This window comes from Tenrec ecaudatus, chromosome 1, assembly GCF_050624435.1.
Source record: "Tenrec ecaudatus isolate mTenEca1 chromosome 1, mTenEca1.hap1, whole genome shotgun sequence".
Classification (NCBI taxonomy): domain Eukaryota; kingdom Metazoa; phylum Chordata; class Mammalia; order Afrosoricida; family Tenrecidae; genus Tenrec; species Tenrec ecaudatus.
In genome coordinates, this window is record NC_134530.1 from 118452155 (window position 1) to 118480147 (window position 27993).

General features: G+C 36.9%; 1 protein-coding gene across 2 annotated transcripts in view; it reads left to right on the top strand.

Moving 5' to 3' along the window:
• The window catches only part of HS2ST1 (heparan sulfate 2-O-sulfotransferase 1), a 176764-nt gene that overhangs the window by 89204 nt on the left and 59567 nt on the right, over positions 1-27993 (top strand). The gene's annotated exons all lie outside the window — the stretch shown is intronic.

The following is a 27993-nucleotide window of genomic DNA, read 5'->3' on the forward strand; positions in this document are numbered from 1 at the left end:
CTAACAACAGTAACATGAGAATGTATATTTAGAACAAATCATTCTGATTTTACATAACATCTGAGCTACTTTAGGGTGTTGTGGGTTTGATCACCCCACCATCCACTTCTTTTTTCCCAAGGCCATTGGAAAAACCAAATTTGTGAATACTGTTTAAAAAAAGCTTGCTGATGATGTCATTTATTGTATTAATGTAATTTTCATACAGAAAGATTCTAAGGTAATTTGGGTGGAAAATCTTCAAGTTAAAGGAATTATATTCATTTTTAATAAGGAAAGCTTTCTTTAAACAATTAAATTTTCTTTGCTACCATAGGTGCTAGGAAAATTTACAGTTATAACAAGTATATTGGTGCATAAGGTTATTATTTTTCAGCTTAAAACATTCCCTTTCATGAATCTTACTATAACTGTCTTTTAAAAATAATTTACACCATTTGGGCAGAGAGGAAAGATAGGAAAAACTTTACCCTGAGGATAGAGAGGAAAGATGGGAAAAACATTGAATATGTAAAAGTAAAGGAAGTAGAGCCAGAGAGACATAATATATTCTAAATTATCTGGGCATAAAATGAGGAGATTCTGTTTTGGGGCATGGAGTCAAATAGAAACTTATGTTTGTATTTCAGTAATAAATAATGGCATTGTGGAACCAGTGGAATTTGAATTGATAGCAATGGGTTTTTGTTTCATTTTGAATTTTTAATGTATCAGTAATGTTAATGCCATGGCAGAATAGACATCCATCTATTAGTGAGCTAAAAGGCATGCATTAACTAATGAGCCAAAATTGCTCTAGTATTTAGTACTTTGTATAAAGAAATAATTTTATTTCTTTAGTGATTTTATGAAGTAGGTGGCAAGAATCACCACTCCATTTTCTTCTGTGGAACCAAATTAAGAGTAAAGTTTCAGAAGGGTTTCTTAAGCATTTCTTTACCACCAGGTGGTCGTTAACTAGCCTGCCTCATTTATCAGTTATAACTATTGTGAGGAATACCCCATACTATTTAGTGTCTTTAAGGTCATAATCACACATCCCCTAGTCTTCTCTTCCAACTAACTCACAATCTTTACTATGTGTGAGCTATCATTTAATATTTTCTGTTTTTCCCAAAAGCTATAAAACATTAAATTGAAGGCATTTCTATTCCTATGTCACATTAACATCAGTTTAGCTTTCTGGATAGTATTTTTTTAAGTTGGTTACAAATGTTGATTTCTCCTTTTTTCAGTTTGCAAAATTGTATGACAGGAAATCTGTAGCTAAATATCACTTTATGATTTCCATCTGTTCAAGTACAATAGTGTTTATATGTGGTACAGATTACAGTGTGGTAGAAATGTCCTATAACAGCAGATAGAATTTAAAGTGATCACTCTACATTCAAATGAGAAAACATTTTTAAACAAGTACTTCACTTAATTTCAAAGCAGAATAACGGAATAGTAGTTTGATGACAGCATCTGCTTTACAGAGTGTGCTTGTGCACTCAACAATAAAATCTTTTTTCTGACTGTCATAGAAATCTATCCCTTTGCTTACTTGTACTTAAGTAAATTGAATAATCTTAAAAAATTTCTGTTAGTGTACAGAACATTTTCCATTATTGCTGTGGCATGACTATCAAAATGAAAATTTTTTGACCTTTTGATTATGAGACACTGAATTTGATAATCTTTAATTTTAGGAATATGTTCCCATTTATCAAATAACAACATTCCTTATATTATATGAAAGTCAAGACATTTCAAAATTCTTTGTCTCTGAAGTTGAATGGCAGAAGAAAGAATATAAAAATGGTGATCCCTAAATGTCTCGAGAAGTGTTGATTAATTCCAATGTCCACCACACCGTCATTGGGAACAGTGATGGCTGCTCATTCTCATGTCTGATCAGCTGCTATGTGGCGTTTTCTGTCTAGTATTGCACTCTGTAGTTTCCATGCCAAAGTGAAGCGGGAGAGACCATACTTCCCCGCCATTTCAAGCAGATGCTAGCTCTTAATCTCATGATTTCATTTTTATAGTCCCTTCTTTCTAGGTCCTTAGCCCTCCCCCTCTCCCGTATTTTAAATACTAAGTTCTTTTGTGTCTTAGATGCTCCTCCCCTCACATTAATGTGACCCTTTTCTCCCAGGCACTCGCTGCATAGTTAGTTAAGAGCTAACGTTTATACCGTAGTCGTTTAAGAGATTCAGTGCAGAGACTGGTTGTCTCCCTGAAGCCTTTCACAGATTTGCCTTTATTTCTTCTTCTCTTAGTAATACTTTCATTCATTTTTGGTAAATGCCAGAGTTTTTCCATCAGTGATTTGTACACATGTTGTTCAGTAACATTGGTTATATTCTTGACATTGTATCAACATTGTCATTATTTTTCGTTTTCTGTTCTTATGAACATCATCTCAGTGACCCCTAAATATGGAAAACACTTGGAAGAATGGGGTTTCAACCCTCTTCATTGTGCTCATATGAAATCTGTACATAGACCAAGAGTGAGTTGTTCAAACTGAACAAGGGGAATAAATACTTAATAGTTTAAAATTGGGAAAGGTGTGTAAAGGTTTGTACGCCTTCACGATCCTCATTGAACCTTTATGCTGAGTACAGAAGCTGGACTATTAAGGAAGACAGTGCCATCAAGATCAGAGGAATGCTTATTAGTAACCTAAGATATACAGATGACATGCACTTGCATACTGAAAGGGAAGACTTAAAAGAACTTGCCGTGAAACAACTATATGTACTTCTACTCTCTATAAGCATAACCGAAAACTGAGGCACATGGTAGTGTCTTGATTATGTGGACATTTGAGTCCCTTGAGGCTTGGTTCTTACGAGACACACAATAAAGATATATTGAATGGAACAAATGCATGCATCTCATCATTGATGTTTCTAAGAAAGTTGATAATTTTTAGAATAGAAAGTGGAAAGCATAAAGAAGTAGAAAGCATATTGATCATGATTGGGTAACCATGGTATAATTCATATTACTATTATTTTCAAATACCGTATATACTTGAGTATAAGCCAACCCGAATATTAGCCAAAGCACCTAATTTTACCACAAAGACTGCATTAAAATGTGCCTACAAACTTGGCTTTTATACTCGAGTATATATGGTATATCATATTCACACAATAGTTTCCCCCCCTGTGTTTGTTTGATTTACTGTCTTTGAGGTCATGCAATTGGAGCATTTCTGTAATAACAGAAGCTCTAGAAACATATGAAAAGCCATTGAAGAAATTGAGAGGGGCCAGAAAAAGATCAGATGATACCTTAGTTAATATTTTAAGGGCTGTCATTTACAGGAGTATTTGTTAGTTCTGTGTTTCTCCAAAAGATAACATTAGGACTAATGGATAGCACTTACAGGAATATAGATTATGACTTAATATAGCATACTAATAACTATTAACAATTGACTAGTTAATGTCATGAATACTTTGAGTAACACTTTTTTGGGCAGAGGTTTCTGGCAGGAGTAGTGAAAGGAGAAAAATTGATGGTAGAGACAAATTGTATAGCTCTCTTGAATAAATCAAATATGGATTTGAATTCATGCTATGCCACTTTGTTACTAATATGACTTGGAACAAGGAATTTACTTATATATGAAATTCTCAAGATTAAGTATTATTATTATTAATATTATTATATAGTATTATATACTTATTATATAATATATTATATAATAGACCTGCAATAGATGGTGACTAATGCCATTCAGTGAAGTGGGAATGTCTCACCCCCGTCTTTTATGAATATAGTGTTGTGGTTTTTATGGAATTTTACAGAGCAAATTACCATATATACTCGTGTATAAGCCGAGTTTTTCAGCATTTTGTGCTGAAAAACTGGGGTTCGGCTTATACATGGGTCAGTGGTACCCCAGCAAGGTGTAAAATCTTGCAGTGATTGCCGTTTCTCTGCTGTTCATTCAAAGTCCCGCTGACACTGCAGGGCTTTGAATGTTTGTTTACTCACATCTAACCAATCAGAGCCGTCCTATGATGTGTATCTTTGAGTTAGCCTTTTAAAGACCAGGTGCGAAGGATGTGGCATGAATGGATGTCATCTGGTCAAGCCCGACTAACAAAAGGAGGAAATCTCATGAAGCCTGACATAGAGTTAATAGCAAAGTGGGTTCGAGATTCATGGGAAGACATTCCAGAAGACATGGTGTGACGTGCCTTCCAGAAATGTAGTATTAGTAATGCTATGGATGGCAGTGAAGACTGCGCTTTGTATGAATATGACAGCAGTGATGGTGATGACGGCGATCTCAGTGAGGACAACGTCTATGATGACCTCACACCAGCTGAAACTCTGCATTGAGATACGGATGATGATGTGGAATCCAGTTTTGAAGGATTTTAACTCTTTCCATTTTAGCTTGGTTGCTGATTGAGCTCAGGGAATAGTACTCTTAAGGTATCATCGTTGATACCTTATTGTTATTGAACCTATTTTCCACTTACTGTGCTGGTTTACTAATGTTAAATGACTTGTCCTTTTATTTATGTTTTTTATTTAAAATATTTAAGTACATTGCCCCAATGATGTCTCAACTTTTAGTAATTTTATTTTTATTTGTTTGAATTATTGAAACTCACCAATAGCTTCTGCGTTTTCCACCCTAGGCTTATACTCAAGTCAATCGGTTTTTCTTGTTTCCCAGGTAATAATTAGGTACCTCGACTTATACTCGGGTTGACTTATATTCGAGTATATACAGTAGTTTTCTCTTCAACAAGTTATACACATTTTGTTTCATGACATTGGTTGTAATTCCTTCAATGTAACAGGGCTTTCTCCAATTCTACCCTGGATTCCCCATTTCCATTCAGTCATCTTTCCTTCTTTTGAACTTTATCTATTTATTTATTTTGAAAATCTGCCCTTTTGGTCTTATATGGTTGATTGCTCTAAGGAGCATAGACCTTGGGAGTGTATTGTTCATTGTGTAGGACTCTGTAGTTTGACTGAAAGGTGATCCTTGGAGATGGGTTAAGTGTCAGGTTTGAAGGTTGTCTGATATCTACAATCGTGGAGATTTCACCTGTCAGACCCGTCAGTTCGTCATTTTTATGATTTTGCATTTTGTTTTACATTTTTCTCCTATTTCATACCTTGTAATGTGATCCCAATCATGGAGGTTAACAGTGGTAGCTGGTAGCTGCTCTTTCAGGTCTTCTGGTAGTAGAGGCTGTGGTTCATGAGGTTCACAAGTGCTTTATACTCAAAAGTTCCTTGAGCCCTTGATTTTCTTCATTTTCTTTGTCCTGGGTGGGATGAGATCAGTAGTTGCGTCTATGACGGCTACTCACTAGCTTTTATGATTTTAGTACCTACTCCCCCCCCCCCCAAGGAGGATGTAGAACGCTGCCTTGTGGACTGTGTTACACCAGTTGATAGAGATGTACCCCAAGCACAGTGACTTCATCCTTCAAGATATTTAATTATGCCTAAAAGTTTTCAAAAGAACCTGGGTGCTAATAGTTGGTTATGCTAATTGCAAGATCAGTAGTTTGAACCACCAGTGGCTCCTCGGGAACAAGATCGGGCTCTCTGTTCCCATAAAGATTTACAGTTTTAGAAAACTTATCTAGGGTCACTAAGAGTGGGAACCAACTGCAGAGGGAGTATTTTTAAAAATATATATATTTGTGCATGTAGTCCCATAAAACCTTCCACATTGTCTAGTTTGTATGTCTATACATGTATTTATTTGTAAATTATTGTTTGCTATTACTGTTATTATACTAGTATGTGTGAAATAAACTTTACTATTGCTGCCTTTTACTCGTGGGCATTTCTTATTGCCTTTCTTTGCCTTGGTTGTGCTATGCTGACTTCCCCCTTATTGTGAGGAATACCCTCTTAGATAGAAGGTTATACTTTCTGGTCTCGCAGGCCATTTTTTTTCCCCCAATCCCCTCGCAGGCCCATTTTATAAGTAATATTTTATAAGGTTTTATTTACCTTTAGCAGGATACATTAGTGTATGTTTATTTGAATTGTCATAACTAACATATGATCTTCAACCCTGAGAAATGGTTTACGGAGTGTACTAATCATGCTTAATATATATATTTAACAATTAAAAGTTGTGTTTTGCCGGTTGAATTGTTACTGCTTTTAGTTGGAATTAATTTGGTTCTGTTATGCATAACAATGAGTTGTTGCTTAATCTCTGTGGTCATCAGTATGATTGAGTCTATTGTAATTATTGTTAGTTGCTATCATTGTATTATTGCCCTTCTAGTTTACCAAGGAGCCCTCATGGTATTATGGTTATGGTTTGGCCTGTGATCCACAAGGTCAGCAGATTGAAACCAACTGCTTTTTTAGGGCTTTCTGCTTTGTTCTGTAGTGTCACAATGAATTGGCACCAACTTGATGGTCATGAGCTACTTTACCAATCATGAAATCCTTTTCTAGCAGTTGGACTTTCTTCATTGTGTTTGTGTCCAGAGTAAGTGATTTGAAATCTCACTATCTTCGCTTCCACGGAGCATTCTTCTAAGCCCGACACACTTGCTCTTCAGAAGGTGTATTACTCCTCCCTACCATAGTTCAAATGCATCTGCCTTTTTAAAAAAATTGCCCAGCCTTTGTATCCAGATGAAGTAATTAAAAACACCATAGATTGGATCAGATGATCATTTGACATCGAAGTAAAATTTTGGCTGTTAACAAGATTTTATTGGTAACAGAGTTGCTCAATACAAATTGTTATATTCTTGATTGCTGCTTCTATGGACATTGACTGTTGGTCTAAGAAGAATTAAATCATTGACAACTTCAAGTTCTCTTTATCATATTGCTTATTGTTTAGTGGGGATTTTTATTTTGTGAACATAATAGATTTGATTCATACTGAACCCTGTAGTCTTCTACCTACATCAAGTGCCTTAAGTCATCTTCAGCTTCATCAAGAAAGGTTCTGTCATCCACCTATCTCAGGTTGTTAATGCGTTTTCCTCCAGCCTGATGCTGTGTTCTTCATATAGTCCAGATCCACATGTGGTTCAGAGTACAGATTTATATGTAAAATAAGATACCATATTTTTCCAATTCTAAACCACAGTGTACCTCTTGTTCTATTCAAGTAACTTTTCTTTTGATCCAGGTACAGATTGCTTGTGAGGACTGTGTAATACTGTGGCATTCACATTCTTTGTAATGTTATTAATCAATTTGTTATAATTCACAGAGCAAAATGATTTTGCATAGCCAAAAAAACACAGATAAACATCTTTTGTGTTTTTTATTTCTAGCCAGAGACTTTTGGGTTGTTCTGTGTATGTCCTTAATGTCTTCCCACGACTCATGGTCTTCATTAATTAGTGACCAGCGAGTCAAAGCGGAGTGAAGTCAGATTGAATGTAGTTAAGGTTGTACTTTGGCTCTCAGGGGCTGGAATTGATTTTCTACAGCCTCAACTTGAATTTATGCATAAGTAACTAATGTTGTGTTCCACAGTCATCCTTTGACTTTGCCTTGCCTGATAATGAGTTTCTCCATCATTTCTTTCCAGTTTTGCTGAAATTAATTAATAAAGTTATTGTTGTATGTTTTTCAGCTAATTCTGACTGTCTAGAGACAGTAGCCCCACAAGATTTCCTACCTACAACTATCACAGTAGAGTTTATATTGGTGTGGGTTCAGTCGGTTAGATATGGTTCTCTAGAGAAACAAAACCAGGACTCATGATTTTATATATATATATATATATATATATATATATATATATATATATATATATATATATCAGGATAGCTATATACAGCACGAAGGAATATAACAGCTAATTAGTCCACACATCAATATAGAGAGTTCAATTCAACTCACTTCCATGGAACAGCTAATACATTGGAAATCCTTCAACTCATGAGGGCGGTTGGGTCCAAGGTCAAGGAAGCAGAGTCTTCCTTAGGACAATGCAGGCAGTCCCATGGCCTCATCAAGCTCAAGCAATGTATATACCAGCAGCGTGGTGAAACAAGTCTTGGAAGAAACCTCAAGCTCTAGGAACACAATCCATGGGTTCACTGCCCCACAGGTAGTGTAGCTCACAACTTGAGGCAGAGAACTAGCTAAAACAGCCACACGCTGGTCCAGTCACCAGAGAGCAAGAGATGGAAGGGCAGGCCTTTCCTAGCCATGTATCTCTTGGCCCTCCAATCAAACTACGACCTTATTAATCCCACATATTCCTTTTGGCCAGCTTGGCACAATAAACCTACCTATCACAATAGGTGTTAGAAGGGTGAGTAAGCAAATTGAATACCATATCTGGGACTGAAAAAAATAAGAGGTAGAGGAACCCTCCAGAGGTGGGTCTCAGAAGTCTGGATGATGTGGTCAAAAGAAAAACACTGTTACTAGCCATTGTTAGCCACACAGTAGCCACATGCCATTAGCCGGAATAGTAAGCAGAGGAGGAGTTCCTCTCCCCTTCCAGTCTTGTCCTAGTGTCCCTTATTGGCAGAACCTAGAAGAAGCCAGATGGCAAAGCAGAAATGTTGTTTGAAGATCTTCTGACCCCGGAGAGAAAGATGAATTTGGAATTAAGAAACAAAAGCTTAATAAATGACACAGAGGTCTCTGTGTAGAATTGTTCCTTATCATATTTTGACAATATTTTTCATGTAGAAAACTTGCATTTCAGATTTTTTTTTCTCTCTTAGGAGTAATCTACCAGTACATAGAGATTCCATCAAGGCTTTGAAGTGGGTGCCTTTTAGGAAGGAACTAAGTAGTTCACACAACTTAATCCCATTCTCTTTCTAAAAATTTAATCTGAAGTTTTTTCTTCCTTTCTTGTATGAGGAATCTTCAAAAAGTTCATGGGAAAATGGAATTTAAAAGATACTGGGATTTTTCGTAAATCAGCAATTTCAACTAGATGTATGGTTTTATTTTTACAGTCACAAGTTTATTGTTTGAGTAAAAGTGTTACAATGTGTTTTTGTTTCTTGCAGTTAGAGTAGGATGGGATTGAAGAAATAAGATTGTCTGTAAATTTAATGCTACTCTGTTAAAAAAAGGGCATGATATTTTCCTCCTTTACGAAAGCAAGACAATAGATTGCAACTATACATTTGATTAATAATAATCTGGTGCCTTGGAAGAAAGTAATTAGTTTTTTCAGATATTGATATTCATAGACAAATGTGCTGATATAAACTAAGACCATGGCTTTTTAAATATTAGACATGTTCAGTAAATTTTGGTTGTGCTCCATAGGATAGATACCCAAGGCTATAAATCTTTATGGAAGCAGAGCGCCATGTTTTTCTCCCGCAGAACAGATGGTGAGTTTGAACTAAAGACATTTTAGCTCCCAGCTGAGAGCTTTAACCACTGCACCACCAGGGATCTTTGTCTGAGGCAGCTTCAAAAGTTAGTGGGAAAAATGCTGTTATCATCAACTCCATTTTTTTCATGATCCCTTTTAAAAATCCCCTCATGTTACCTATAAGTAGTTATTAAAAACACTGCAAAGCAGCCTTATAATGAAAAAAGCAATTCAGTTTAAGTGGTATTTAATACTACTACAAAATAGTAGCTGAAGAAAATACTCTTAATTTTTTCACTTAGTAAACACTTCTACAAATAACTCATGAGAAGATTGTTCATGAATGGACTGAAAATACTAACTATAGAGAAATGGAGTCATGAGAACATGTTTACTATTATAGAGAAACATTTTAAGTTGATCAAATGATTTCTAATTTTACAGTCATTTTTAGGGGAGTCGTAGATAATGGTATTAACCCTCTGGAGTGAAAATTAAATTTATTTTGGAATAATTGTGATATACCAATTCTCCTTCCCAACCCTGCAAAATTGTTATTTGTTAAAAGTAAAAAATGGAACTGAATACTTGAATGTCATTTTAATCAGAGATCATTCTGAGCCTCCTATTAAGTTTTGAAACAAATTTAAGGCTATCTCTATTTTTATTATTGAGATGTTTGAGAGACTCTTACTATCGACCAATTATATAGACCATTGTATAAAGTTACTTTTTTACTTTAACTGTATTGGAGGATATTCCTAGATTGTTTAAGTTTGGCACTGACAACTTTTTACTTATAGGGGTTGCTTTTAAGATAATTAAGATTCCCTACTTGGAATTCTTTTGTTTTTTAATTTAATTAAAAAATCATTTTATTGGAGACTCTTACAGCTCTAATAACATCCCATATATCAACTGTATCAAGCATATTTGTACATATATGTTGCCATTATCATGTTCTAAACATTTACTTTCTTTTTTAGCCCTTGGTATCAGCTCTTCTTCTCCCCCCTGCCACCACCACACACACAGACACACACACACATATAATGGAATTCTTATTTTTAATAAAAATATAACTGGTTCTGTATTGCTTTTTTCCAACTATTTGGAGAGTTAAAGCAAACTTAGTAAATATTCTTGGCTTAAAAAGCTATTAATTGGATGTATGGAAGACAGTATAATTAAGTTTTGAGTAGCATCCCTGATGGATTAACTCCCACAGATTTTGTGAATGAGCAGCCGGTTCAATTTGACCATCTGCTAATACTGACCTTTAGAAATATAGTTTTTCTATATTTATCTAGTTCTTTCCCGGTCTTTGTTGTTTCCCCCCCCCCCCAATTCATTTAGTGTGTAGTGAAGCCCATCTTTTAATAATGTGGTTTGAAAAATCAGAGGATAATATCATTATTTACATGTTTTTAAAATATATAGAAGGTAGGAGTATAGTTATAAATTATTAGGAACAATTTCAAATTATACATCAATAAACCTCTTCACATTATATTCTAGGCATCATAACACTGTACCCATAAATATTCTTTAAGAGGATTATTAAATAACAATTGGTGATATATAATTCTTTATTAGAACTGAAGAAGTTCAAGAATTCAATGAGGTGTTCAGAAGTAATAATTAATGAAGAATCTCTGATATTAGTATGAAATTTTGTACATGAAAAATCTGTGCTATGAGGGAATAAGAAATTTCAGGAGAGCTCACAGTGTGCCACATTATATAATGCCACGTTATATACTGTATATACTTGAGTATAATCTGACCCAAATATCTGCTGAGGCACCTAATTTTACCACAAAAACGGAATTTAAAAGGTGCTGAAAAACTCGGCTTATATTCAAGTATATACGATAAGAAGGGACTTTTTAAAACCAATGTTTATACTCTGAAAGTAATCAAAACATACATTGAAGATGCATTGGTAATTACGAATGAGTAGAAGTGTAAACTGAAAATGAAAAAAACAACTCAGTAGTAGGCAAATAAGGCCTTGGTGATAGAAAAACTGCAGATCACATGATAGAATTTTGCAAGAGAAATTCCTCATTAATTGGAAATACCTCTTTTCAATAGTATAAATGGGTGACTGTACACAAGGAACTTACCCGTTGAAATACACAGGAACAAAGTTGACTTCATTTTTGAAAGTAGACTGCTTACTACAAGCTTTATAAGTAGTCACAAGAAGGCCAAGAACCAAATGCAGAACAGACTATCCATTGCTAATTTGAAAATTCAAATTGACCATGAACAAATTGAAACAAGTACACAAAGCTAGAGTGCATCATCGAGCAAATCCTTCCTGAATTTAGAGACCAACTCATGAATGGATTCGATATATTGCATATTAATGCTGAAGACCAGATGAGTTGTGGTACAACATCAAAAGCATACTTAAACAAAGAAAAAGGTCAATAAACGTATAGAAAAGAAAGCAAGAACAAAAAGGATGTCAGAGGACAGTCTGAAACTTATAAATTAGCTAACATTAACTGAGGAAATGACATCAAGCTGAACAGAAGGATTCAGAGGGTAGCTCAAGAATGCAAAGTATTATTATGAGTGAGGAAACCAAAAGAGGAAAACATACTTGGCATTCAAAAAGGCCATTTTGAATCAGAAAATCATACGATTTACTATGCCGGGAATAGCAAATCCAAGAGGAATGGCAAGGCATTAACTGTCAAAAGGACATTTCAAAATCAATCATGAACTACTATGCTGTGGTAGTTACTTAATCTTGTGTCAATTTTGGGCTTGAGAGGATTCTGAGTGAAGCGGGGGTGGAGTGTAGTCTGTCAATCAGATAATAGCCAATGAAGTCTCTCTGTGGGCATGACCTTCTGAGAATTATGGGAACTCCTGTATTTCCTCCTCAGAGGCAGGAGACGCTGTCACTCTCAGCTCACTCCCTGAGAGAGGCTCTACTGACAAGACATATTGGCACTAAGCTCTGGGAGCTGGAGAAGCCACATTGACGTACTCTGATGCAACCAGACCTCTGGAGCCGAGGAACCATGTGGAGACGCCTGACAGTGCTGAGATGCTTACAATGCCACTGGATCCAGAAGACTTCCAACCCACTGGCCTGTGGTCTTCCGCATTTGGCGTCATTGCCTGGGTTTTGTGAGTTTGAAGAAGACTTTATTGATGGGTATCAGACATATGGGATATTATTGGAATTATGGATTTGATCTGGACTGGGATGTTTTCTCAATATTCAATTCCTGTGGTATATAAAGCTCTTTCTTATACACATATGAGTGTGTCCATGGATTTGTTTCTCTACTCTACCCAAACTAACACATATGCTGTCTGTGATAGTTTATTCATCTTCAAGGAAATCCAATCAGTAAAAATATTATTCAAATTTAGGCATCGATCACAAAAACTAATAATGATGAAGTTGAAGATTTCTAGCAGCTACTTCAATCTGATGTTGATCAAATATGCACTCAAGATGTTGATAATTGTTGGTGATTGGGATGCAGAAGTTGGAAACAGAAGCAGTAGTTGTAAAATGGACTTGGTCATAGAAATGAAGCTGGAGATCACATGATAGAATTTGGTTAAGACTGATGACTTTTTTTTAGCTAGTACTTTTTTTCAGCAACACACAGGCAACTATACATATGGACATCTCTATGGGATACACAGAAATCAAATTGACTACATCTGTGGGAAGAGACAACGGAGAAGCTCAATAGCAGCAGCTAAAACCAGATCAGGGGCTGACTGTCGAATAGACCATTAACTATATGTAAGTTGGTATAAAACTGAAGAAAATTAAAACCAGTCCATGAGAGCCAAAATAATACCATGAGTCTACCTCATTTGAATTTTGAGACCATCTCAAGAACAGATTTGATGCATTGAACACTAGTGACAGAAGACCTGATGAGCTGTGGGAGGACATTAAAACCATTATTCATGAAGAAAGCAAAAGTTTATTAAAAAGCCGGGAAAGAAAGAAAATATCAAAGTGAATGTCAGAAGACTCTGAAACCAGCTTTTAAATATAGAGTAGCTAAAGCACATGAGAAAAAGGAAGTCAAAGAACTGAATAGAAAATTTCCAAGGGCAGCTCTAGATGACAAAGCCAAATATAATGAAGTGTAGTGTAATGACCTAGAATTAGAAAACCAAAAGGGAAGAACACATTCACCAGATCTTAAACTGAAAGAACTCAAGAAAAAAATTCATTGATATTGCATCTAAGCAAAATGTAGCTGAAGATCGTTGATTGTGGTAGTTAAATTATTCTGTGTCAATTTGAAGTTACATAAAAATGTAGGGGTGCTATTTAACCTGACAGGTCACAGCCTGATGGTGCCCTTGTTGTCTTTTCCTAAGGAGGACCCTGAAACTCTCGCACCCCCCTTCTCTCTCTGCATTCACCTTCCTGCTGGCTCACCTGAGTGCTGCCAGAGCCACTACTGTTGGATCCGTATGTCTTTGCACCCACCAGCCTGTGACCTTCCTGCGTTCTGCATCATTGCATGTGGCTCTATGAATCTGAAGAGGGACTTAAAGATTAGCATCGCACTTAGGGACTGGAGTTGGACTGGGATGGGATGCTTTTTTGATATATAATTAATTCCTGATATAATAAATGTCACTTTCTTACACATAAATGTCACTGGGTTTGTTTCTCTAGTCATCCGGCCTAACAAAATTATCCGGCAAGTTGCAGGAGAACATTGACAGGGAGCTGCCAGAGGTTCAGGCTGGATTCAGAAGAGGATGTGAAACAAGGTATATCATCGCTGATGTCAGATGGATCAAGCCTTAAAGCAAAGAATACTAGAAGCGTGTTTACCAGAAGCAGTTTTTTATTGACTGTGCCAAAGCATGTGTGTGGACCATAATAAACTAGGATAGCCTAAAGAAGAATAGGAATTCTCGCACACTCCATTGACTTAAGCAGAACTTGTGTATGGATCAAGAGGCCGTTGAAAGAACTGGAACAAGGGTTTAAACTGAACTAATTGTTTTAAAATCAGAAAAGATGTGCGTCGGGGATGTACCCTCACTATACTTGTTCACTCTGAAAAGTGGAAGAAGAAAGTAATAATTATATAGATATGTAATGTACACATGTAGATATATAAAGGTAGGTGTATTTGTTTATGTATATATATGTGAGTATAACAAGAAAGCAGATGGACTTTAGTCCTCTACTTAAATTTTACCTCATGACAAACTATGGATAGCATTGGCAAGAATGAGAATTCCAAAATATTTCTTTATGGTCAACAGGACCTTGTACTTGGACCCCCCAAAAAAAGCAAGCAAAGGAATACTGTGTGGGTTAGAATAAGGAAAGATGTGTGTCAACGTTGTTCACTTTGCCCATCCTTACTCACTTTGTAAGCTGAGCAAATCTGAGCAGCTGGACTGTATGAAGAAGGACACTGTGTCAGGATTGGGAGAAGGCTCACTAATCTTCAGTGTGTAGATGACACACCACAGCCTTGCTTCTCGAAAGTGAAGAAGTCTTGAAGCATTTACTGATACAGAGCAAAGATTATAGCCTTCAGTATGGATTATATTTCAACATAAAATAATCCCCCCCAACTGAACTAATAAGCAATATTATGCTAAATGGAGAAAACATAAAAGTTGTCAAGCATTTCAACTTGCTTGGAGATGTAATCAATGCCTATGGAAGCAGTAATTAAGAAATAAAAAATATTATCTCATCGAGCAAATCTACCAAAGAAACTCTTAAAATGTTAAAGAGCAAAATTATCCTAAGTTATATCTGGCTCAAGTTATCTTTCCATTCATTCCATATGGGTGTGTTAAGCTGGACAGTGAATAGGGAAGACTGAAGAACCCTGAATTATAGTTTGTGAAGAATGTTGAAGGTAGAATGGATTGCCAGGAAAATGGGCGCATCTGTGTTGGAAAAAGTGTATCTAGCAGGTGTCATAGAAACAAGGATGGCGAGACTTCATCTTATGTAGTTTGGTTGTGCTTTCATGAGAGACCAGTCCTGTAGGAAGACATCATACTTAATAGACAATATGAAAACAGGAAATTCCTCAGTGAGAGGGATGGTCTCCGTGTCTAACACACTGGGCCATGTTTCATTCTGTTGTTCGTGGAGGTAGTTTGAGCAGCACCCAACAAGAACATGTATCCAGCATTTTGGTAGACTACTTATCTGCAGTAAGTTCTACAACTACCTTGCAATATTGATTTTATTGATATTTTAAGTGAGGATCTTCAGTATGACCCTGTGACCCAGTAATTTGAAGATCATTTTTATTTTGTAAATTTTTATCTCAGTAGGATTTAAAATCAACTTCCAATACTGTTGTTTTGGAAGTAAGACATGCTATTCAATGAGAGGAGTGTCTTGAATTTCGGGGCACAGATAATAGAAATGCCATACATACTATAAAGATTTGAGATGGCTTTGAAGTTTGGAGCTGCACATTCCAAGAAGCATAAATATTAATGATTCAAAGATGAAAACATGAACTAGATTATGATGACATAACCATTTGGGTAGAATTTTTGTTTAAGGAATACTCAAGAAAACTGTAATCAACTACGTGTTTATCAGTTTGCTATGCAGTAATGGACTCAAATATAACAACAATCTTGAGCATGGTCTAGGACTGGGGAGCGTTTCTATCCTTTGTGTATAGGGTCACTGTGAGTCGCCTAACAATAGCAGCAGTAATACTGGAATGAAATGAAAAGGCACTTCAATATACTTTTAGAACTTTAAATTTGGTTTTTGAACTAATTGCAAAATTACCTGGATCAGACTATTTAATATTAAGACTAAAATCGCTACCGGTAGTTTGTAAGCTTCCTGAAACTAGATCTAACTTATATCATCTTTGTATACCTTCCAGGAAAGATATATTTGTTGAGATTATGAATAATGAACAAGTAGTAGTTTCAAGGAAAGCTATGGTTATGTTCAGTACATTTATTTTAAAATATAAGGGAGATAATTTTTTGCAAGTTTTTAAATCAAATTGGTTAAATTAAAAGGCTGTGATGATTAAAATGTAAGCTTTCATTATCTGAAAAAAATGTACTTCTATATATGTCACTTCATTTCCCAACAATATTTGTGAAATGACGCATTATTCATTTTGGTAAATGAGATTTTTTTTTCCTCTTCTAATAGGATGAACATTATAAATTAATTAATTGTTTCTCTGGTTTTCCAATTTGTCACATTCATGCATGCTGACATTTTCTTTATCTGCTCCAAATTGTTTTATTTTATTGTTATTTGAGTGCTTTTTTGTTGTAGAAATTTTACATAAATATTTACTAAATATACAAGGAAATGTCAAAAAGTTTGTGGAACATTCAATTATCTTTAATTTCATTTTTGCACAAACTTCCAATGCTCCCCCACATAATGTGAATATTTATCATAATTCTTTTTTGCTCTAAAAGTGAAAAATGTATTTCTGCAATGTGAGACAGGCAATAAAGTTTATTGAGTTGGTTTATGAATTAGGTAACTGTTAAATTATAGAACATATCTTTCTGCTGAAAAGTAGAAGTATTCATGTGTTATACTAATTTAATTTCTTCTGCATATTTGTAATTGTAATAGATTCACTGGCCCAATAAATCCCTGGGTAATCTGAGAAGGTAGACTATTTGAAGAACACAGCATCAAGATCACATGCATTACTGATCTTCAGTGTGTGTGACAAAACCTTGCCCACTCCAAGTGAAGACTGATGAAGATCAAAGACTTCAGTATGTGTCACACCTCAATGTAAAGAAAACAAAAATCCTCCACTGGAGCAATAAATACCATCAGTGTAAGTGGAGCAAACATTGTGCCACATATTTTCTTTTCCTGGGACCCACAATCAATTCCCATGAAAGCGGCAGTCAAGAAATTAAGTGCCCTCTTGTATTGGACAAATCTGCTGTAAATGACCTTCTTGAGGATTTAAGATGTGCCTGACTCAAAACATGGTATTTGTAATATTCTCATATGTGTGCCACAACTAGGCAGACTGGAGAAGAATTGATGCATTTGAATTTGAGGGTTGGTGAAGAATATTGAATTTACCCTGGACTTCCAGAAGAATAAACAAATATATTTTGGAAGAAGTACAGTCAGAATGTTACTTGGAAGAAAGGATAGTGAGACTTTGTCTCACGTTCTTTAAATGTAGTATCAGCAGCTAATGATCTTGGAGCAGGATGTCTTTATTGGTAACGGAGAAAGTCAGCAGAAAAAGAGAAAGACTCTCAACAGGATGGATTGACACAGTGGCTGCAACAATAGGCTCAAGAAAGGACCGCAGCCACTGCTTCATTCTGTTGTACACGGGTTATACCAACTGGGAACCAATTTTAAGACACCTACCAACAGAAACAGCACAAATGTTCTTTGTTATTGTTTTGTGTTGTAGGCTTGGACTGATAATGACTCTTTGTATAGAATAACATTATGTTTAATTTTATGCCATCTTCATGGTTGTTAGTAAATTCTCAAGTTAATTGTAGCCAGACTGTATCTTGAGTATCTTCTTGCCTAGAGTATACTATATTAGATAATAGTCTGTTGTGATCTATAGGGTTTAAATTGGGTCATTTTTGGAAGTAGATCCTAGTCCATCTTAGTCTGAAATCTGACGAAACCTGCCTCTATGGATGACTTTGTTGGTATTTCAAATACCAGTTTCATAGTTTCAGCATTATAGCAATGTACAAGTGACCATAGTATAATAAACTAAGAGATAGGTGGTGGTTAAGTGCCTAGAAATAAATATGCTTAGCATAGGACAGGCACCTTTATGTTACTCAGTGACACTCAGAATAGTAGTACCAGTTTTCACTGAAAATATTTCATATGTGCAGGCATGTGTATATTTCATAGATATTTGTGTGTGGTTTGTATTTTTTCATAAAGTTGAGATCCTACTTGTATTTTTATGACTTTTGTCGTTTAACATTTTATTGTGAGCATGTTTCCTAGACAGTGTCAATACTTCATGTAATTGAATCTGGTTTGGGGTACTTTCATGGGGGAATAATGATACTGAGAAGCTCTATAGGCTTAATAGTGACATGTACTCCAATTTAACCAGTGGTTGAAACTTCTGCTCTCCTCATCACACACCCCCCCATAAAAGAAACATGAACACTACCTCTGTGATTTTGCAGTTTCTGCAGTTTTTTTGCCTAAATGTAGAGGTGCTATAGATTGCTAACAAGCTCAATGGCCAACCAAAGAGTTGGAGGCTTAAGTGTACCCAGAGCTATGGTGGAAGGAAGGGCCTGCTGACAAATCAGCCATTTGAAACAGGGAAAAGACTTCTACTTTGACATATATGAGCTAGTCATGAGTCGAAATAATCTTGACTGGTTTGGGTTTGGGTTGAGTAATGTGGAATTAGAATGTACTTCCTCATGTGGCCTGATTCAAGTAGTTTAAATAGACAAAGAATAAACAATTTTGCATAGCTGTTACTTTACCGTAATCTCCATTAATTTTAGCAACCCATACCCTACAAATCTACTTTCTGTGGACCAGAATATATACAACTATGGATATCTTTATATAATGATTACAGTTTTGCTTTTTTATTTTTAATGGCAAAATTAGTTTTAAATCATGTATTTGAAAGTAATGTGGGATATGGACTGATAGTGTTAAATTATTTTAAAGTTATTTTAAAAACAACTAATAGTTTTATGTGACAGATGTTCGGTATCTGCAATATTCTACTTAGTTGAATTTTTTCCCACCTGCTACTTGAATCATAGATGGCTGGTTTGCTTATTTCATTGCTTAGGCATAAAAATCTTATTTTTTGATGCTTGATAAGACTAGAAGTTTTTCTGTGTCAGGGCATTATTGAGATTGCCCGTTATAATTGCACTGTGTGCTCATTGCACTGTCAACTAATAACGAATGGCAGTTAACAGGATTCTGTTTTGTTTTTGTTTTTATCACACCAAATGTAAAAGAAGGGATTTGGAAATTCATGTGTAAAAACGGACTTCTCTAAAATAACTAAGTTGTAAAACTCCACTAATGGTATAAATCCAACATAAAAGCGGAAATTGGACTTCAAGAAATGTTCAGAAAATATAAAATTACAAAACAGACTATTTTGTGCTTTCTCATAATGACGGTTACAGCATCCTTGACGGAGGAATTGCCTAGACTTACACGACTTAATGGTTGGGGAAGAGCAGTGAAGAGACAGAACACCTGTGTAGCCCAGAAGTGCCTTGCGCTAGAGGCTAAGAGATAGGTCATGACCAAGATACCCTAACTAGTTTGGACCACAAAGTTGAGTGATGTTTTTCACAAAAGAAACCCTATCTAAAATCATTCCAAATTAATGGTGTACCAATTAATTTTTTACATAGAAAAAAGTATGCTCTGAATCTGCCTCCTTAATGAACCAACAGAAAGGGTTTCTAGAATGTGAATGCCCAAGTGTTCCTGGACACTTACCTGCATAATCTTGGAACACGCTGGAAATGTAAACTCTCAGGCACAACTGAATTAATAACTTGCATGGGTGGGGTGAGTAGAGGAGAGGTAGGAATCTGCTTTAAGAAAACCCCCTTATAGATAACCAGTGCTCTAGAATATGATGTATATCAAAAACTAGTAAAATAATAGCAAGTTTTCAGCATCACTAATTATAATTTTCAAGCAGCTGTTGCGTTAAATTTTAGTTAATGATTTCCAAACCCAGCTGGAGTTGAGTCCTAGTTACTCCTTATTCTTTTTACTTACCAGTGAATGTAGCCCCAGGTGCAGTTGTGGAAGTGTGAAAATAACTCGGCTTTGTAGACAGAGCTGGCATTTCTTTCTTAATTTTGACAGTGCTTTAATCTTCGTGGTATGGTATTTCAACAATGAAAGCATGTCTATTTCAACGGCAGTTTGGATTTCTAAGAATTAAGGAAGTATCTGAATTTTCCTGTTCAGTATGAAAGCCAATATTTTTAGCTGCATTACAATTCTCAAGTATAATAGTTTCTTCTTTTGCCATTCTCCCGAGTATAGACATTGTTATCATTGCAAGTGTTTTCTGTGAATAATTTGCTTTCTGCCTTCTTTACATTTTAAATACATAGCCTCATTTTATTTTTACTGTGGGGCGAGGGGACAAATTTATTTTGTAGTAATGAGACCCAACTGTATACCCACAATTCCAAGAAGTATTCAAAGGCAGAGCATTAAGAGATAAAACAAGCATGTGTCCTTGTTTGTAGAAATGTATTAACAAGTGAATTATCTAAAAATGGACAGCATGGTCAAAAACACTTACAATGGTGAATTAGTAGGCATATGATTTTGGAAGAATACTAAAGGGATTTTTGTAGTATTGATAGAGCTATTGAAGTCAAGGGTGGTAGTCTCAAACTTCTGTTTTGACTTTGACTTTATTGAGGCTTCACAGCACCCAACAACAGCCATAAATGTACCTGCCTGCAGAACTGTATTCATTCCTTTGACACCAGCTGCTGTTCTTTTGTTGGAACTGTAAATTTCTTTCTTTGAAAATGTCTGTCTTCAGCAACCAACACATTTGTTGTATCAAGTCTCTTCTGGCTCATTTGACCCTGTTTATAACAGAATGAAACACTGCTTTATCTTGTGCTGTACTCACGATCTTTGCCATGTCTGACCCATTGTTGCAGCCTCTACGTCAGTCCTATACATTGTTACCTCCACATTCCACGGGCATATGTCTAAAACCGATGACCCAAAGTTTCCTTCACATTAACCCTGTGTATGTATACGGATGGGTAGGTATATGGTTTTATTACATTAATAGCCTGTAAAACCCACATTGGTACTTAAGCAAGAAGTAAATTTATGTTGTAGTAGAAAATTTAAGTTGGATCATAATAGCTGATGATTTTCTATTGAATACAGTGCCCTTTCCTAAAGCTGTTCCTCATTCGTCTGTATTCCCTTTCTCCAAAAGTTTAAGCACATAGGTATTTGAATATGCATAGTCACAGAGTGGGAACCGATCCCATGCTACACTCATCAGTTTAGTGTTTTCTTGCTTTACAGATTTCTTCACTATTTGGACGGGTAGTATTTTATGCTTAAGTATAAAATAAAAGTCCATGTGAAAACAGTCTCTTCAGGAGACCCTGTGTATCTTTGTTACCTAGATTGGCCTTAGCAGGAGAGACCAGTCCCTGGAGAAGGACCACAGTGCTTTGTAGAGAGGCAATGAAAGAGAGGAAGACCCTCGACGAAATGGGTTGACACTGTGTTTGCAAAATGGGCTCGGACATAACAGTTGTGAGGATGGCGTGGACTAAGCAGTGTCTTATTGTTGTTCATGGTAGTACACCACTAACCTGAATTTGTTTCTTCTGCTTCAGGTGCTCGACCCAACCCTACTTCTCATTCATGAATGACACTGTACTTACTACTCAGTAGAAAAGCCTGTAAACACCGTAATTTTTCTCACTCTCACTGCCACATAACCCCTTCCAATTTTTGATGACCCTAAAGGACAAAATAAGGAGCCGTGGTTGTGTAGTGGGTTATGAATTGGGCTGCGAAGCACAAGGCCAGTAGTTCAAAACCACCTAGCCACTCCTTGAGAGAAATGTTTTCTACTACTGTAGAGTTAGTCTCAGAAAACCACAAGGGCAGTTCTACCTTGTTTGTCTGGATCACCGTGAGTCAGAATCGACTCAATGGCAGTGAGTTTGGAAAGTTTTCTAGGATAGAGTTGAATGGCTTACAGTACAAGACTGTAATGTTTTCGAACTGTTGGCCTTGTGGTTAGCAGCCCAGTTTGTAATCCACTGTGCCACCATGGCTCCTTAGCTTCTCCAAATTCCCTCATCTCCTCTTCACCCAACATTCTCTCCCCTTAGCTTAAACTTCCTACAAGACCCTGGAGTTTATCCTTATTGCTACTGCCTTAACCTTGGTTATGTCTTCAGGGCACTGATCCTCACCTCTAAGTTGCCACTATATAGTGGTGCCCCATGGAGCCCCACATTTTCAGAGTCACATATGGCTGTTATTTAAAATTCTTCAATAAGTAGCTGTGTTTTTTGTTAATCATATTAGGGTGTATTGCAGAGGTGTTTTGTCACTTGAGGTCACCCTTTTCAAGTTGTTACATGTTTTTCCGTTTTTTCAGTATGGAAACCCAGGATTGATGAATCTATAGCAATAGCAAATAGAATGAGGGTTATGGGGTGGGGCGGAAGTATGGGAGGGAACCGAGGTGTTGGTGGGAAGAAGGGGAGACTATGTCAAGAAGTCCACGTAGAAAAAAAGTACTTGAAAACACCAATTGTGATAGCAATTACATAATTCTACTGGACATGATTGAACTATGGGAGATATGATGTATATTAAATCTTAATTTAAAAAATAGCTGTCTGTTGTTTATGTCACAAAGTCTATGGACCCTGGGAGCCCTTGGGACTTCAAAACAATTTTCATAATAATTTTAAACATGTGTCTTTGTCACTGTGGCACCAAACTGCACTGGCTGTGTTTTCCCCACTTTGTCATCATAGGTGTCCAGAGAGGGCGGTCAGGGGAATGGTCCCATTTTCATTCGACTGTCCCTTATAAAGGAGTAAGAATGGTCAGTTTTACTAAATCTTGATAAGTCACTCTACTTACTCACTGCCATCTAGTCAATGCCTACTCCTAGTGACGCCCCCATGAGATTCCAGAACTGTTTACCGTAGTAGGAAGCCCAGCCTTTCTCCCATGGAGTTGCTTGTGGTTTCAAACGGCCACCCATACATAATGGGAAGTACTCTAAGCACTTCTGCTGTATATTAGAGTACAAGGGTTTGTCTTGAAGAAACACTTGTGTGATTATTGCAAGCTGAACAAGCCACTCAATTGAGAGCACACTATTAGTTGGCAAATATTTTCTCAAAAAAGAACCTGTCATTTCAAGGGGGGGGGGAAGACAGTATGTGTTGCCAATTAAAATTAAGAAAACTTGTATAGTTTTTATGAATGTGTCAGCACCCTGATACTTGAAGGCAGAGATTTTCCTGATGAGATTGGAGATAATATGACTGTGATTTTTTTTTTAATTTTAAGAGGTGAGTATAGTTAAATAGATTAACAAAGAAGACCTACATAATTCTGTCAACCAGAATTTTCCACATGATCAGTGCAAGATCAATATATCAGTGTATTAAAAAATAATAAGGTTCCATATCACATAGTAATTACATTTAAGATACTGCCACTTGTTGAGTTTTAATGCAATATCAAAAAAGAATATTTCCAATTTCACACACACACACAAAACCACCTTCTTTTAATGATATCTGTGGGAGCTGTTTTCAGAATCGCAGATTCTAACCAAAATAATGGTAGCATTTTGACTCACAAAACAGATAAAATTCATTTGACTTCTCTTAAGCCAGGCATTTAAAAATATTTACACAGATGCAAATTAATGTTATTCTTTTTTTAAATCATTTTGTTGGGGCTCATACAACTCATCACAATCCATACATACATCAATTGTGTAAATCACACCTATACATTCGTTGCCTTCATCATTCTCAAAACTCACTTTCCTATTGGGCTCTTGGAATCAGCTCCTCATTTTCCTTATACCCCCCTCCCCGCTTCCCCCTTCCTCATGAACCCTTGATGATTTATAAATTATTTTATTTATCTTACACTGCCAGTATCTCCCTTTACCCACTTTTCTGTTACCCATCCCCCAGGGAGGAGGTTATATGTAGATCCTTCTGATTGATTCTCCCTTTCAACCCCCCTTCTCTCCTGGTATCTCCACTCTCACCACTGGTCCTGAGGGGTTCTTCTGTCCTGGATTCCCTGTGTTTCCAGTTCTCATCTGCACCGCTGTGCATCCTCTGGTCTAACCAGGTTTGCAAGGTAAAATTGGGATCATGATAGTGGGGGCGAGGAAGTATTTAAGAACTAGAGGAAGGTTGTGAGTTTCATTATTGCTACACTCAACCGTGAGTGACTCATCTCCCCCTTACCCCTCTGCAAGGGATGTCCAGTTGTCTACAGATGGGCATTGAGTCCCTATCACACGCTCCCCTCATTCACGATGATATGATTTTCACCCCCTTTGGTGCTTGATACCTGGTCCCCTCGACCCTTCCATGTGAGCTTCATTGCTTCTGGGCTAGATGGCTGCTTGTTTACTTTCAAGTCTTTAAGACCCTAGACGCTATATCTCTCGATAGCTGGGTACCATCAGCCTTCTTCACCACACTTAACTTATGCACACATTCGTCTTCAGCGTTTATGTGGGGAAGGTGATCACACAATGATGGTTTTTGTTCTTTGGTATCTGCTACCTGATCCTTTCAACACCTCATGATCACACATGCTGGTGTGCTTCTTCTCTGTGTGCTTTGGTGCTTCTGAGCTAGATGGCTGCTTGTTTACCTTCAAGTCTTTAAGACCCCAGACGCTATATCTTTTGATAGCCAGGCACCATCAGCTTTCTTCACCACATTTGCTTATGCACACGTTTGTCTTCAGCAATCATGTCTGGAAGGTGGGTATCACGGAATGACCCTTTAGCTGAGCAGAGTGCTCTTGTATTAAGGGAATGCACGCAAGGAGGCCCCATGTCCATCTGCCACCCTACTACTAAACCTATAAATATATGCACATAAGTCTATTTCTATTTCCCCCATAATCATGTATATATATATATATATATATAAGGGTGAAGTCTAATTATATTTTATTATTTATTTATTTATTTGTAAACATTTTATTAGGGACTCATACAACTCTTATCACAATCCATACATACATCACGTGTGTAAAGCACATCTGTTTCCAGTTCCTGTCTGTACCAGTGTATATCCTCTGGTCTAACCAGATTTTTAAGGTAGAACTGGAATCATGATAGTGGGGTTCGGGGTGGGGGGGGTAGCATTTAGGAACTAGAGGAGAGTTGTATGTTTCATTGTTGCTGTATTGCATCCTGACTGGCTCGTCTCCTCCCTGCAGCCCTTCTGTAAGGGGATGTCCAGTGACCTACAGATGGGCTTTGGGTCTCCATTCCGTACTTCCCCCCTGATTCACTATGGGGAATTTTTTTTGTTCTGATGATGCCTGATCCCTTCTACACCTTGTTATCGCGCAGGCGGTTGTGCTTCTGCCATGTGGGCTTTGTTGCTTCTGTGCTAGATGGCCGCTTGTTTACCTTCAAGCCTTAAAAGACCCCAGACGCTATATCTTTTGATAGTCAGGCACCATCAACTTTCTTCACCACATTTGCTTATGTACTTGGTTTGTCTTCAGCGATCGCATCTGGAAGGTAAGCATCATGGAATGCCAGTTTAATAGAAGAAAGTATTCTTGCATTGAGGGAGTACTTGAGTGGAGGCCCAAGTCCATCTGCTAGCTTAATACTAAACTTATAAATATATGCACATAGATCTATTTTGGCATCCTCATATATAAATATATTTACATATATAAATGCCTTTATTTAGACCTCTATAAATGCCCTTTGCCTCCTAGCTCTTTCCTTTATTTCCTTTTACTCTCCTTTTATCCCACTATCATACTCAGTCCCCACCAGGGTTTCAGTAATTCCCCTTGGTTACATTATCCTTGATCATGCCCTATCAGGTCTCCTACACCCTCCTCACCACCGATTTGGATCACTTGTTGTTCCCTTGTCCCTGGGTTTGTTAGCACCATTACCTTTCCCCCCACCTCCCCCTCTCCCATGTCCCCCCGGAACTGTCGGTCTCGTTTTCTCTTCCAGATTGTTCATCCAGCCGATCTTACTTAGACAGTCTGCGGAGATAATAACATGCACAAAAACAAGACAGAGCAAAACCAAGCAACAAAAAAAACAACAACAAATCATAAATATATTTTACTAACATTTTTTTTGTTTGGGAATTTTTTGGCAGAAAATAGCATTTGTCCTAACATGAAAGTTTTATAATATCTTTAAATGGATTAGTATTTAAATATGTTTTAGTTTTAATATGCTGTTTATATATATGACCCTTCAGCATAATGTGTTTGAGGTCCTTAGTAATTTTTAAGCACATAAGGAGGTTCAGAGCCCAATAAATTTGGCCTACACATACACTTAAATTTCTAGTATAGTGATTAAAACCCTCTGATCTGGCCGTGGCCTGTTTGTCTACCCTCACATCTTACATTGTCTTTCTTCTGTGTTATAGCTCATGAGATCCACTTTTTGGGCCTCATGCAACATAACTTTGTTCAGGGTTTTCTCTTTGCCAGGAATGTTTTTCTTCCTTTGTGTGGAAAGTACCTTTTCTTGACCACTTCCTCTGTGAATCCTTCTGTTGATATCCCACTTTGGGGAGTGCCATTGAATCTTGTATAAACTGTTATAATACTTTATTACCAAAATCCCCAACAATAGTTTTATCTCTAGGAGTTTGTGTAATATTTGTAAATTTACATATTTTCAGCAAATGTTTTGGAATTGGTTAATGATGACAATGTGAAGAATCTGGGTTTGTAAATTATCACAGCATTCTCATTACTCAAAGCCACAGAATACAGTATGGAACTTCCCAATTACTTGAATTCTTGCTGCCATAATCAGAGATGTTCTTTATCTGGGTGTGAGTGAGTCAACTAGGATTATGGGCGGCCATGTAAACATTCCGCTCCCTTCCCCACCCAGTTGTCACCTGGGTGCTTCCATCGGTAGTTCTTTCTCCTACGTTTTTGTTCCTCAGCTGGGAAGAGTCCTGAACAGACATATCTACACTGTAGAGGAAAAACGTATGAAAGCCTTCAGCATTTTATCTAGGTATCTAGTCGTTCGGAACCTCAGAAGCCACCTGGTTTTTGTGCTCAGGAGAGCAGAATTTCATTAGGCACAATCCCTTGGTGGATCTTCCTTTACCTCTGTATCGTGAGAGCTTGATAGCATCCACTAAACCAGTGGTCCTCAACCTGTGGGGCGCGACCCCTTTGGGGATCAAACGACCCTTTCTCAGGGTTCACCCGATTCATAATTGTAGCAAACTTACAGTTATGAAGTAGCAACGAAAATAATTTTATGGTTGGGGGTCACCACAACATGAGGAACTATATTAAACAGTCGTGCCACTAGGAGGGTTGAGAACCACTTCTCTAAACTGTTGTCTATATTGTGCACTTCTAAATTATTGGAGAGGCTTTTCTTTCCTGATCCACAGTGTACTTGGCTTCCTGATGCAGTCTACAGAAAGGAAGCCTCCTTTTCACAATATCCTTTTAAGCATTTTGTGCCAGTCTGAATGGACTAGAGAAACAAATTCATTAACATGCATATAAGAAAGAGGTTTATATACAATAGCAATTGAATATTGAGAAAACATCCCAGCCTGGTCCAGATCAAATCTATAAGTCTGATAATAGCCCATATGTCTGATACCAATCTATAAGATCCTCTTCAGACTCATGAAACACATGCAGTGACGCTGAATGCAGGAAAATGACAGGCCAGTGGGTGGAAGGTCTTGTGGATCCAGGTTTCTACATAACTTCTCCATCTCTCAGGGCTCTGGCTGCATCAGGGTAGGTCCATGTGGCTTCTCCTCAGGACTGTCTCGCAGAGAGTAAGCTGATAGAGAATGAATCTCTCCCACCTTCCAAGAAGGAAATCCAGGAATTCCCAGAATCTTTAGGG